Genomic DNA, 13,704 nt, shown 5'->3' with positions numbered 1-13,704 from the left:
AAAGAAAATAAGATGATACCTTTTTTATTGGACATAACTTAATACATTTCTTGATTAGCTTTCGAAGGTTGCCCTTCTTTGTCAGATCGGAAATCATTAAGTTATATATATGGGAAGCTTTCAAAATAAATTAAAGCTGTCAAATAAGTAAAAAGAAAAATCTTTTGTCCAATACCTTTTAAGGCACTGCCTTTCCAACTGGAACAGCTTTTGGCTTTACCGATGGACCAGGGGTAGGCAGTTCCTTATTTCTAATAATCTTTTTGTAGAGAGGTGTGTTAGTCCACTTTTAAAGGTAATCAATAGAAATAAGACAAAATAAAACATGGAAAGAAAATAAGATGATACCTTTTTTAATTGGACAACATAACAATACATTTCTTGATTAGCTTTCGAAGGTTGCCCAAGTTCTTCCAAAGGACAACCTTCGAAAGCTAATCAAGAAATGTATTAAGTTATGCCCAATAAAAAAAAGGTATCATCTTATTTTCTTTTCCATGTTTTCTTTTGTCTTCTTTCTAGTAATAATCTTTTTTTGGTATTGTTTGTTTTCAATAGCGTTTGCTTTTGTTTTGGGCGAACTACTATCGCGGCAATCTCCGCCCACTGGCGTTCGGCTCATCTAATGGGCTAGATAGACTCGCCCAGACCCCGCCTCCTCTTTTATCTAACCTCGTTGGGCGGTGCTTACTTCCAAGCCCCGTAGTCTGGCGTCCCACTCTCTCCTCTGACGCAACTTCCTGTTTCCCGGCAAGGCGGGATGCCTTAGAGCAGAGGCAGACAGAGACGTTGTGTCATAGGGGACGGGGCATCGGAGAAAGCAAGCAGTAGGATTATTGGTGGGCGACCTCAGGTATGCGTTTGACTGGGGCGGTGGGAGGGTTTCCGAGAGAGACGTGGTGGTGGTGGTGGATTGCGGACAAGGAGGAGGAGAGTGGAAGATAGAGGGACGAAATGGAGATCTGTCCCTGATCCCCGAATGCGTGTGTCTTCCTATCTTTGTCTTCAGGTCATTTTTTTTTTCCATTCGATTTTTTTCAAATATGTGTATATATTTTCTACGTAGCTCAGTATTTGGAATTAAACGCGTGTGTCTATAGAGAGGGGGACATAGTGCCTAGTTCAATTAATCTGAGAGCGCTGATGATGATTCGTTTTGTGCCAGCAGGTGGCCCCCAGGTATTGGAAGCCCTTACCCCCTACTACTACTTTTCACATCCCCTGATCTAGAATGAGTTTTAATAAAGGGAAATGGGGATGGGATTTGATACACCGCCCTTTTTGTGGTTACAGTAAAAGCAGTTTACTTATTATATACAGCACAGGTACTTATTTAAAGTTTTCCTCCCGTTTCTTGCTCTCCGCCCTATTGGGGGGGGGGGGGGGGTGTCAAAGAACAAGTCTCGGAACGGCAGACAGCGTGGGACAACAGTTATTTTCTTTTTACTTGTCATGTTTTCTTAATCTGTTCAGGTAAACCTGTGCGATCGAGCCTCATCCCCGTTCAAGGCTTCTCGCAGTGGTTAGCTTTATTTAATAGTTCTTTATGATGTTTCAGGAAAGTAACTAGTGTATGTCACTTTGGTTTTTAAAATTCTTTCCAACTAGAATGTTGAAAAAAAAATTAAACGTAAGGGGTTGAAAATAGCCGTCGGCAAATGCCTTAATTGTTTCCAAGGAGGGATAACTTGTGATGAGTTTAACACCCCCAATAACTCTGGAAAGTTGGCTCCTATGTCCCCCCCTCCCCCAATTTATGCATATATGTGTGTAGGGTTTGTGTGTATGTGTCATGGTTAGCAGTTTTTGAAGAGCACATTGTGGATGTAGACCACAGATCTTCACTGTAGTAATGCAACAAATATTTTATCTTGTTTATCCACCGCTAGGAGTCCTATATATTTGAGTAGTTAATTCACTAGGCGCCCTGTTTACTAAGGTGCGCTAGTGTGTTTAGCGCATGCTGTGTAGACGCCCATAGGAATATTATGGGTGTCTGTATGGTTAGCACATACTAAAAATGCTAGTGCACCTTTGTAAACAGAGTCCTTGGTGTCACTGTGTTCTGATATGTATTTCATTTTCTTTGTTTTAGATTCTACCATATCAGAACAGGAATAGGTTGTGCCCAGTGTTGGTGTTAGACATGCTGGGTCCCAGGGCTCTATGTGCTTTTTTTCAGCTTAGGTAGGTGTGGTGGTGCCTTCTGTAACCTGGGGGTTCTGGGTTGTTGCACTCCCTGTGGGGGTAATAGGGAAAGCATGCAGAGCTCCCATGCAATAATTTCCCACCCTTCTGTGTGTGTTTCTGTGACAGTGGAGGGTCAGTTTGAAAGAAGCAATCTCCTAACAGGAGTGCCTCAATTTATTAGTACTATGCTGCAGGTGCTGAAACGCCCTGTCCCTTAAAAATGTTTTGGGCCATTTTTCTTGGGGGAGGGGGCTTAAGTTCTCTGGAGCCCCAAGTTCAATCTGGCCTATTTTCAAAAGATTAAGGCGTTTTATTGTACACAAAAAAAAAATAGTAAGCCTGGGCTGGCTACATTTTGCCTACAAAGGCTGCATTGGGCAATGATGGTCAATCAGATAAAATAATGAAAATTAAAAACATAAAAAAAGTAAATATGAACTAACAGACATGCAAAACGTGTCATAGATTAAAATATTATCAAGTAAAACACAGCTTAAATAAAAGGGTTGATTCACCTCCAGGCAGACTGTCCCAGTAGTTGGCTTTCATCTGCAACCAGTTTGTTTTTTACTGACAAGTTCCTGGGACCTTTTGTTCCACTAATGCCATCGTACAAGCATGACTCTTCCCATGTTGTTAGTACGTGAGAGAACATAATACAAAGTGGTGAAGTACTACTAGTCACAATAGACATTGAATCTTTGTACACTAACTTTCTTCCAGTTAGTCCTGATAATCTGAATAGCTTCTATGTTACAATGAAGAGTCAAGGTCATCAGAATTACCACTGTTGTTGAACTGGCAAGCATTGCTTTGCAGAATTATTTTTGAAGGGTCAATAGCAGCTCCCTTCATTTGCCAATCTATATTTGGCCATTTTCAAAAGAAATTCTTAGGATCACATAAACATCAGGGTTCTATAGCTTTAAAGCTGTGAGAACAATCCATGACCACCTAAACGTCAGGAAATCACTAAAAACCAACCTCTTCAAAAAGGCTTACCCTACCAATCCAACGTAAATCCCCACTCCCGGCTACACAGCAAAACCAATGATCGTACTGGACAATAGACAACCTTACCTACCTTCGACCCTCATGGTGCCTGAAACACACCTACCTTATTCGACCACAATATAACCTTGTATTTGTTGTCTACCGGACTTGGGGAACGCCTTTACAGTACTGTGTAAGCCACATTGAGCCTGCAAATAGGTGGAAAAATGTGGGATACAAATGTAACAAATAAATAAAATAAATAGTGTCTTTTATATTGATGACATTTTCACCATCTGGCGTGGAAGTCAGAAGAACTCATCTCCTTGCACAGATGGAGACCCTAATGGTCAGTATTCTCAATAGAGAAGGCTAGATAGTAGGGTTCCTCAGAAGTCTGTGCTGGGACTGGTATTTTTTTTAACGTATAAATGATCTAGAGATGGGAATAACTAGTGATGGAACTACTTTTGCTGATGACATAGTTATTCAAAGTGGTTAAATTAGGAGAGGTTTGTGAAAAATTGCAAGAAAACCTTACAAAACTGGGAGATTGGGCATTCAAATGGTACCTGCATATAATGTGTACAGCGTTGCGTATGTCTAGTAGCACTATAGAAATGATTAGTAGTGGTAGTAGATATTTAATGTGAGCAAGTGCAAAGTGATTCATGTAGGAAAGAGGAGCCCGAACTATACGGGATTCAAGGCTCCATATTTGGAGTCATTGCCCTGGAAAAGGAGCTAGGTGGCATTGATGAAATTTAGAATCTTCCGCTTAGTGTGCAAGCAGCAGCTAAGAAAGCAAATAGAATGCTAAGAGCTATTAGTCTCATTTTTGTTTTCCATTCATTTTCTATCTTATAATGCCTTTGTATCGCTCCATAGTGTGACTGCACCTCAAATGCAGTGTGCAATTCTGGCCACCACATCTCAAAAAAGATACCATAATTACATGATGCAAGGTTCCACATTAGGAGCCACTGCCCAGGAAAAGGATCTAGGTGTAATTGTTGATGATACTTTGAAACCCTCTGCTCAATGTGCAACAGCTGCTAAGAAAGCAAATAGAATGTTAGGAATTATTAGGAAACTGAGAATGTTATAATGCCTTTGTATCGTTTCATGGTGCGACTGCATCTCAAATACTGTGTGCAGTTCTGGTCACCACATCTCAATAGGGATATAGTGGAATTAGAAAAGGTACAGAGAAGGGCAATGAGAATGAGGAAAGGCTAAAGCAGCTAGGGCTCTTCAGCTTGGAGAAGAAACGGCTGATGATAGAGGTATAAAAAATACTGAGTGGAGAGGAACAGGTTGATGTGAATTTTGTTTACTCTTTCCAAAAATACAAGGACTAGGGGGAACACAAAGAAGCTACTAATTAGTAAATTTAAAATGAATTGGAGAAAATATTTCTTCACCCAACTGTGAAATTCATTGACAGAGAATGTGGTAAAAGCAGTGAGCTTAGCAGGGTTTAAAAAAGGTTTGAATAATTTCCTAAAATATTTTCTGGGATGTAGCCAGGTACTTGTGATCTGGATTGGCCACAGGATACTGGGCTTGTTGGATCTTTGGTCTGTCCCAGTAGGGCTTATGTTCTGAATTAGAAAAGGTACAGAGAAGGGTGATGAAAATGATAAGGGGGTTGGGATGACTTCCGTATGAGGAAAGTTTAAAGAAACTAGGCTTTTCAGCTTGGAGAAGAGATGGCTGAGGGGGAGATATGATAGATGTCTATAAAATGCTGAGTGGAATGGGTAGATGTGAATCGCTTGTTTACTCTTTCCAAAAATGCAAGGACTAGGGGGCACACAATGAAGTGACTAAGTAGTACTGGAGAAAATATTTCTTCACTCAACGTGTAATTAATCTCTGGAATTTGTTGCCAGACAATATGGTAAAAAGCAGTTAGCTTAGCAGGGTTAAAACTGTTGGATAGTTTTCTAAAAGAAAAGTACATAAGCCATTATTAAAATGGACTTGGGAAGATGCACTGCTTATTTCTAGCATAACTGTTACCCTAATCTGGCGCTGTTCTACTCCTGAGCAGACTATGCAATAACAAAAAAATAGTAGAACTTGTCACTGAGGTGGGCCACTCCGATCTATTGAGGTTGTTTTACAGGGAAAGTCTCATGTGGAGGGGCATAATCGAACGAAAACGTCTATCTCCATGGGCGTTTATCTCTGAGAACGGGTCCGTGAAGGGGCGGACTGAACCGTATTTTCGAAAAAAATAGACGTCCATGTTTTATTCGACAATTTGTGAGCTGGGCGTTTTTGTTTTTCAGCGATAATGGAAAATGAAAGTGCCCAGCTCAAAAACGAATAAATCCAAGGCATTTGTTCGTGGGAGGGGCCAGGATTCGTAGTGCACTGGTCCCCCTCACATGCCAGGACACCAACCGGGCACCCTAGGGGGCACTTTTACAAAAACAAAAAAAAAAAGGTAAAAGAGCTCCCAGGTGCATAGCACCCTTCCCTTGTGTGTTGAGCCCCCCAAATCCCCCTCAAAACCCACTGCCCACAAGTCTATACCATTACTATAGCCCTAAGGGGTGAAAGGGGGCACCTACATGTGGGTACAGTGGGTTTGGGGGGATGGACGACTAAGCATTAAGCAGCACAATTGTAACAGGTAGGGGGGGATGAGCCTGGGTCTGGGTCCATCTGCCTGAAGTCCACTGCACCCCCTAACAACTGCTCCAGGGACCTGCATACTGCTGCCAGGGAGGTGGGTATGACATTTGAGGGTGAAAATAAAAAGTTGTGAAACATCATTTTTTGTGGTGGGAGGGGGTTAGTGACCACTGGGGGAGTCAGGGGAGGTCATCCCCGATTCCCTCTGGTGGTAATCTGGTCATTTAGGGCACTTTTTGGGGCCTTATTCGTGAAAAAACAGGGCCCAGGAAAAGTGCCCTAAATTCTAGCTACGAACGCATACTTTTTTTCCATTATCGGCGAAAGGCGCCCATCTCTGTTCGGGTGATAACCATGCCCCAGTCCCGCCTTCACCACGCCTCCGACACGCCCCCGTCAACTTTGTATGCTTCCGCGATGGAGTGCAGTTGAAAACGTCCAAGTTCAGCTTTTGATTATACCGCATGAAAAAGGAATGTGGTATCAACTAGTGTATGCATGTGGTGGTGCCTATACCTGTGCGCACCATATACAGCCAATTGAGAAACATATACTGTTGCCATGGCTATTTGAAAGACGTTGGACAAAAAAAGGAAAAAACCATGCAACATAAGAAAATATATAAAAATGTATATATGTGTTTTTATAGACTCCTGATGCAGGCCTGTAGGCCGAAACACAACAGTTGTCGAGTCTTTTTTTCAATAAAGAAGTTTTTATGATATTGTCTCCAGGATTTGTATTTCCGTGGTCAAACATCCCACTTTTTACCTATTTCTGTGTTTTCCTGTGGGGCGTTCGAGTTCTCCGCTTGATTGCGGATTTTTTTTGAACGTGTCCTTGATGTACGCAGGACTGTTCGCCACAAACTCCTTCAAAAATGTATCCACATAGACCAAAAGGACATAATTGGTCTCCCAGGAGGATTTATTGGATCCTTATGTATCTTGGGCAGCGTGTATAATATGGGGATGGACGGTGCTCTGTTGTTCAAGTACTGATGTTCTCTCCATGTCAGAAACCCTTGCTCTAAATCTGCTTGTGTGATTTCTTTAATGGTATTCTGTAAGTCCTTAGTAGGATCATCTTGTAAGCAGCATAAAATATGTTACTATTTTGGGATCTTGCTAGGTACTTTTGACCTGGATTGGCCACTATTGGAAACATTTACTAGTCTTGATGGAGCTTCAGTCTGTCCCAGTATGGCAACTCCTTTTGTTCATAAATTCCTAGATGTATTATGATAATATCCAAAAATATTAGTCTTATGATTTAATTATGAAAATGACATTCAGTATGAGTCTGTAGTGTAAAGACACTGATGCTAATAAAATGTTGCTTTACACAAGCTGTCAAAGCTAGTCTTTGAAAGAGAACTACCTTTCAGTCAATTTGTGATGACAAAAAGAAAAAGTTGAGGGAAGAGGATATCCAACGAGGCATATAAGGGAAGGGATAGAGAGAAGCTCGTGTCCTGAATTGAGTATGTCTCTTTAGCTCTCCACATTTCTAAATTCACCCGGGAGGAGCCTACAGGTTCTCCCGGATGTAGTGGGTATCACCAGATTGAATTCTCTAGGACACTGAACTTATGAGCAGGCTAGATATCATTCTGCAGGAGGATCTTGACATGTTTCTCCGTCTGCCTAAAGTGGACACGGGTGACAGCAGTCATCAAAAAGAACTGTTCCAATGATGGTGGCTCAGCCCTTAAGGATGCTTATGATCACATGGTGGAATTGTTTCTTGAGGAAGCCCTTAATCCTTCAGTTCTTGATGTACAGGCTTCTGTGTATAGCGGTTATGTAGCTAGGGCTCTTCTGCACCGGATGCAGCCATTGCTGGCCTCACCCGAGGTGGTCAGGATGAAATCAGGGGTGACCTTTTTGGTGGATGCTCTTTATGACCTTATTCGCTCTTTGTGGCAGCTGTGGCTGCAGAGTTGGTCAACCTTTCGAGGTCATTTGTGGTTTGACGAGGATTTGGAAAAGTTTTAAGAACCTGGGTAAGACTTGCCCACAAAGCATTCTCGGGACTGGACTAAGTGTGGATCTTAGGGGCTGGATTTCTGGGCCCATTCTAAGGATTGGTCTCGGTATTGGTATAATAGAAAAGCTGCCTGTGCTTTGGTGTTTTGAGGTCAGAGGATGTTGCCCTTTCAAGGGGCCTGGAGAACAAGGGATGCTTCCACGGCTGCTTCCAAGTCCCCTTATAATGATTCATGGGCCTCCTCTGGGTGGGTCGTCTCCACCTGCTTCAGAGGGAGTGGGTCTTTATGACTTCAGACTAGTAATTTCTGGAAATAGTCATCTGTCTAGGCTATGCCATGGAATTTGCAGTCTACTTTCTACACCTTAATGGTTTTTGTGACAGAACAGTGTTTTTTTTAGCCTGTAATCATTGTTTTGATATTTTCTTGCAATGTATTTCTCTAGTTTGATCAGCAGGTGGTGCATATTATGTTTTAAGCTGTTGCAGATAAGTGAATGATTCCTCCTTTAGTTTAGACACAAATAGGAAGTGCCTGCAGTGATGTGGCCAACTATTTTCAAATGTTATTCTGGGCTCTGATTGACCTGGAGTGTGAAGTTACCCAGGAGTAGTTTGTTTTGCCTCCAGTTTCAGCCAGGGTGAATAGAGAGAGAGATCTCTTTACTGAAGCACTGTAGACAGTTGTGTGAGCAGCTATATGTCCTGATCTCTCCAGGTACTATTTAGATAGCATATAAGTGTTTAGGTAGTATTATAATTGATCCATATTTCAGTTACCTGTTATTGTTTTGCTGATTGCACCTTTTCTGTTCATTGTTTCCAATTTTTCAGACAGTAAACATTTTCAGTTTATTCCCCTGCTTGTCTGGACTGATTAAGAATCCTGGTGGTTTGTGTGTTGGGTCTGTGAGTGCTTTCTGGAAACTGTGGGACCACTGGGAGTGTGACCTCCAGTAACTTAGAAATCTCTGGGGATAATTTGAGAGCGGGAGGCTCACCCATTCGGTGGGAGGAGGGTGCTACTGTAGAGCACATGCGGCCGGTGTAGGCGGACCTGAACTGTGATGGGGATAGACCCTCTAAGTGGCTGTGGAGTAACCCCGGCCAAGTGGCTACGTGTTTTGTGACAGTTTTCCCCTCATGATGTGAGCAGTCAACGTTATAGTTGCTCCAGTTAGCAGTGGTAGAGCTTATTCCAAGATGCAGACAGAGCCATTATTCCATCTTTTTGTGGTGTCCAAAAAAGGAGTGTAGACAACCGCTAGTCACTTAAGCAGTCAATTCCACAATACCCTTAAGTTATGTCATTGTAGCCTATTACCTCTAATGGTCTGAAAGGTTAACCAGTGGGTCTACATAAATGGAAAACTTACTCCGCTTTAAATCAGTATTGGTTTATTTGCTGTTATGGTTTGATTTAAGTCCTGCATACAATAGTGTTAAAAATGGTTAAAATACATTAACTCTATTAAAAGCATATTGATATTTAAAAAACAGCAGATGTTAAAATAGAAAACAGAGAGTAGGGTTAAATGATCAGTATTCTCAATGGAGAAGGGTAGATAATGGGGTTCCCCCGTGGTCTGTGCTGGGACCGCTGCTTTTTAACATAAATGATCTAGAGAAGGGAGTGACTAGTGAAGTAATTAAATTTGCTGAAGACACAGTTATTCAGAGTTGTTAAATCACAAGAGGATTGCGAAAAATTACAAGAGAAACAACATTGGGGAAACTGGGCATCGAAATGGCAGATGACATTTAACGTGAGTAAGTGCAAATTGATGCATTTGGGAAGGAACCTGAACTATAGTTACGTGATACAAGTTTCCACATTAGGAGTCACCGACCAGGAAAGGGATCTAGGTGTCATCGTTGGTGATGTGTTGAAACCCTCTGCTCAGTGTGCAGCAGCAGCTAAGAAAGCAAATAGAATGTTAGATATTATTAGGAAAGGAATGGAAAACAAAAATGAGGACTTCATAATGTCTTTATATTATTCTATGGCACAACCACATCTCAAATATTGTGTGCAGTTCTGTTCACTGCATCTCAAAAATGATAGTGTTATTAGAAAAGGTACAGAGAAGGGCGATGAAAATGATAAAGGGAATGGGTCAACTTCCTTATGAGGAATGGCTAAAGCAGCTAGGGCTCTTCAGCTTGGAGAAAAGATGACTGAGGGGAGATATTGATACAGGTCTATAAAATGAGTGGAGTGGAACGGGTAGACGTGAATCACTCGTGTACTGTTTCCCAAAATACTAGGGGGGGCACACAATGAAGCTACACAGTAGTAAATTTAAAACAAATTGGAGAATAAATTTCTTGACTCAATGTGTAATTAAACTCTGGAATTCGTTACCAGAGATTGTGGTAAAAGCAGTTAGCTAAGCGGGATTTAAAAAATGTTTGGATAGCTTCCTAGAAGAAAAATTTATAAGCCATTATTAAGATGGACTTGGGGAAAATCCACTACTTATTTCTAGGATAAGCAGCATAAAGTGTATGTACTGTGTTGGGATTTTGCCAGGTACTTGTGACCTGGATTGGCTACTGTTCGAAACAAGATTCTGGACTTGATGGACCTTCGGTCTGTCCCAATATGGCAACACTTGTGTTCTTAAAATCCTATATAATAAAACTCACCTTCAACGTTCTGAGGACACTGACGTCACTGTCAGGTCCTCCGAGCACTTCCTTCCGGTTTGAAGCCTTCGTGGTGGTGAAGCCACAGAAAACACTGTGCTGGGGCCCCACCCTCGCGTCAAACGTGATGACGTCAAGGGCGGAGCAATGTCAGCAGATTGAAGGTGGTGCCGAGGTCCGCAACAATGGCGGATGAACGCCGACGGGGTGAGTAGGGATGGGGGGGAGGTCCGGAAGGAAACCGTGCTAGCGCCCGTTTCATTGCCGCAAGAAACGGGCATGTTTTACTAGTATTACATAATTCTGTTGGTCTGAGCTAAGCTAAGGGCATCTCTTTGTTTTCAGGTGCAGTCGCATCTCTTTTGAGTAGGTTTTCGCTGCCTTGTGATGGGCACTGTTCTCTGGTTTCAATATTGATAGAAAATCATCTTCTCTCTGAATACCCACTGCCTAACTCAAATAAAATCAAGAAGTGGGTCTTTTACAAAGGCGTGGTAATGTTTTTAGTGTGCTCCAATGATTAGCGCGCGCTAAACGCTAGAGATGCCCATAGGAATGTATGGGCGTTTAGCACACGCTTATTTTTAGCGCGTGCCAAAAACACTAGCACACCTTTGTAAAAGGACCCTTAAGAAAGACCTACCACTCCTTTTTTTTTTGTATGCAGATCTAGATGTGTGCCTTCAGTTTTTACTTGTGTTTCTAACCAATTTGTTTTTTCAAAATAAAATAATGGCAAGTATCCTTGGCTGATATTGCTGGCTAAATGTAATTACATTACTTTGAGCCCTAATCCTAAGCTTTCTACTTATTTTTGCAGAATATGAGAGCAGATTAAAGTGTTTTTTTATACTGCTTTCAGTCTCTGAAATCAAATCCTACACTTGAGGTTTGAATCACAAGCTTTAACTACATAAACTTTAGCCCTCATTTCAATGCTCTTCTATCGGCGCAGTGGAGGGGGGGGAGGGGGAATCCTTTTAATAACTTAAGCACCCTTTTACTAAAACTTGAGTAACACCAAGTGCTACACATTCCATTTTATATCTACGGACCATGTTGCACTTAGCTTGTGCTACCTGGAGGCACCCCAGCCAGTCAGGTTTTTGGGATACCAACAATGTATATTCTTGAAAGAGATTTGCATGCACTGCCTCCACTGCATGCAGCTCTATCTCATGAATATTCATTGTGGGTATCCTGACTGGCTGGGGTGCCTCCAGGACCAGGTTTGGGAACCACTGTGCTAATGTCCATTAGCGCGCGCTCGAACGGACCTCTTAATCTGGCAATATTTAGTCACTCGTGCAGTTTCTCAGTCTCAAGCTTGAATGCTAAACTGTACTAAGGGCAGATGACAGAGGTAGGGTTTCTCTCCCCCCCCCCCCCCCCCCCCCCATACTTAAAGAAATTCAGCCAATTAATAGAGATGCTTCTAAATGAGATTAGTGAAGTTTCCGGAATCTTACATCACTTGGAAGTCACAAATTCTTATCAGCCAGACTATTTGCATTATTGCATGGGCCACACAAATGCAAAGTGGCCTTAAAACTTACTATTTCCTGATGGAGTAAGGAGTGCATAAGAACAGCTTACCTTCTTTGTGAGAAAGAGGTTCCAGTGGGTCTCGGAGCTCACTTGACTATCACTCAGTAGCTTCTTGGGTTGAAGCTCGAGTAGCGAGTCCTGAGGATATTTTCAGATTAGCCACTTGGTCCTCACTGCATTCTTTCTTTTGTGATGAAGCATTACAAGATTGCTGTTTCAGGCCATTGGAGATGCTGCCTTTGGCAGAGCTATGTCGCAGGGTGCCCTGTCGTTTCCTACCTGGTGAGGTGAAGCTTTGGTCATTCCATCAGTCTGGACTGGTCTAGCAGGATGATAAGGAAGGCCAGTTCAGGACCCACTGGGAAGGTAGTGGAGTCCTTTCCTGTTCATAATACATAGTTTTCTTTAATGTTTTGGGATCTGAGGAGGGTTCCTGGTTGCTAATGGGTTCCACATGTGTATAGGTTCATTTTGTTTTTAAACACTTAGCTTTGGCAATATTCCTGCCAGCACCACCTGTTATACTGATGTTATTGGAATCTTCAAGTCTTTGCCTTCAGTCTGCTGATAGGGGAACATAATTTGTCAGTCTGGACTGGTTGAGAGGACTCCAAAGAAAAGGAAATTATCAGATAAGGGTAAATTTTTCTCCTTTTATTGAAATTCACACCTGCATGAAATATGTAAAAGGCAGTGCTCATTTTTATAGTATTTCCCCTTTTTCATTATGATCCCTAAGGGACAATGTTGGATGGAGCACAGTGCATCAGGAACTAGAATCAGGTGAATGGTTAGGAAAGTTGCATAAATATATGCCTGATGAGCAGTGACCCATGCACAGATGACTGATGTTATATAAATTCTACATTTGTGGTTTGGAGTACTCTGTATTGTAGGTCGGCAAATATTTGGATGGTAGATAAGGCTTTTCTTTTGCGTTTAACTGGAGCTATGTTGTAATTCCAGGCACTTTTGCTGTATATTTCATTTAGTGTATGCTGTTTGCCCATAAATCTGACAATCCATGATAATTAGAGCAGCAAGCTAAAAACTTTGAAATAGGAAAATGAAGTCATAGCAGTAATAGTACAGTATCTGCACAATGAACATTCATATAATTAAAATAGGGATACAGTGTCTACATAATACACAAGTTCTACCTACTTCAGAGTTTACTGCAGAAATTGTGCTCTTCTATTATGATTTGAGTGCATGGTGGTTACTCACAGAAGGAATTTATAATTATTGAATTACTACGGTACATAAGTACATAAGTAGTGCCATACTGGGAAAGACCAAAGGTCCATCTAGCCCAGCATCCTGTCACCGACAGTGGCCAATCCAGGTCAAGGGCACCTGGCACGCTCCCCAAACGTAAAAACATTCCAGACAAGTTATACCTAAAAATGCGGAATTTTTCCAAGTCCATTTAATAGCGGTCTATGGACTTGTCCTTTAGGAATCTATCTAACCCCTTTTTAAACTCCGTCAAGCTAACCGCCCGTACCACGTTCTCCGGCAACGAATTCCAGAGTCTAATTACACGTTGGGTGAAGAAAACTTTTCTCCGATTCGTTTTAAATTTACCACACTGTAGCTTCAACTCATGCCCTCTAGTCCTAGTATTTTTGGATAGCGTGAACAGTCGCTTCACATCCACCCGATCCATTCCACTCATTATTTTATACA

General features: G+C 41.8%; 1 protein-coding gene across 2 annotated transcripts in view; it reads left to right on the top strand.

The window, feature by feature from the left end:
- Positions 1-770: 770 nt before the first annotated feature.
- The window catches only part of MGAT5 (alpha-1,6-mannosylglycoprotein 6-beta-N-acetylglucosaminyltransferase), a 268,355-nt gene continuing 255,421 nt past the window's right edge, over positions 771-13,704 (top strand). Inside the window, exon 1 of one of the 2 annotated variants that reach the window (XM_030209337.1) lies at positions 771-853. The gene's annotated coding sequence lies outside the window, so the exon portion shown is untranslated. Of the gene's footprint in view, positions 854-915; positions 1,010-13,704 lie in introns of those variants that run through there. The other variant, XM_030209338.1, reaches the window with a different exon arrangement.

This window comes from Microcaecilia unicolor, chromosome 7 (assembly GCF_901765095.1).
Source record: "Microcaecilia unicolor chromosome 7, aMicUni1.1, whole genome shotgun sequence".
NCBI lineage: Eukaryota > Metazoa > Chordata > Amphibia > Gymnophiona > Siphonopidae > Microcaecilia > Microcaecilia unicolor.
This window is presented reverse-complemented; position numbering and strand designations above follow the sequence as displayed.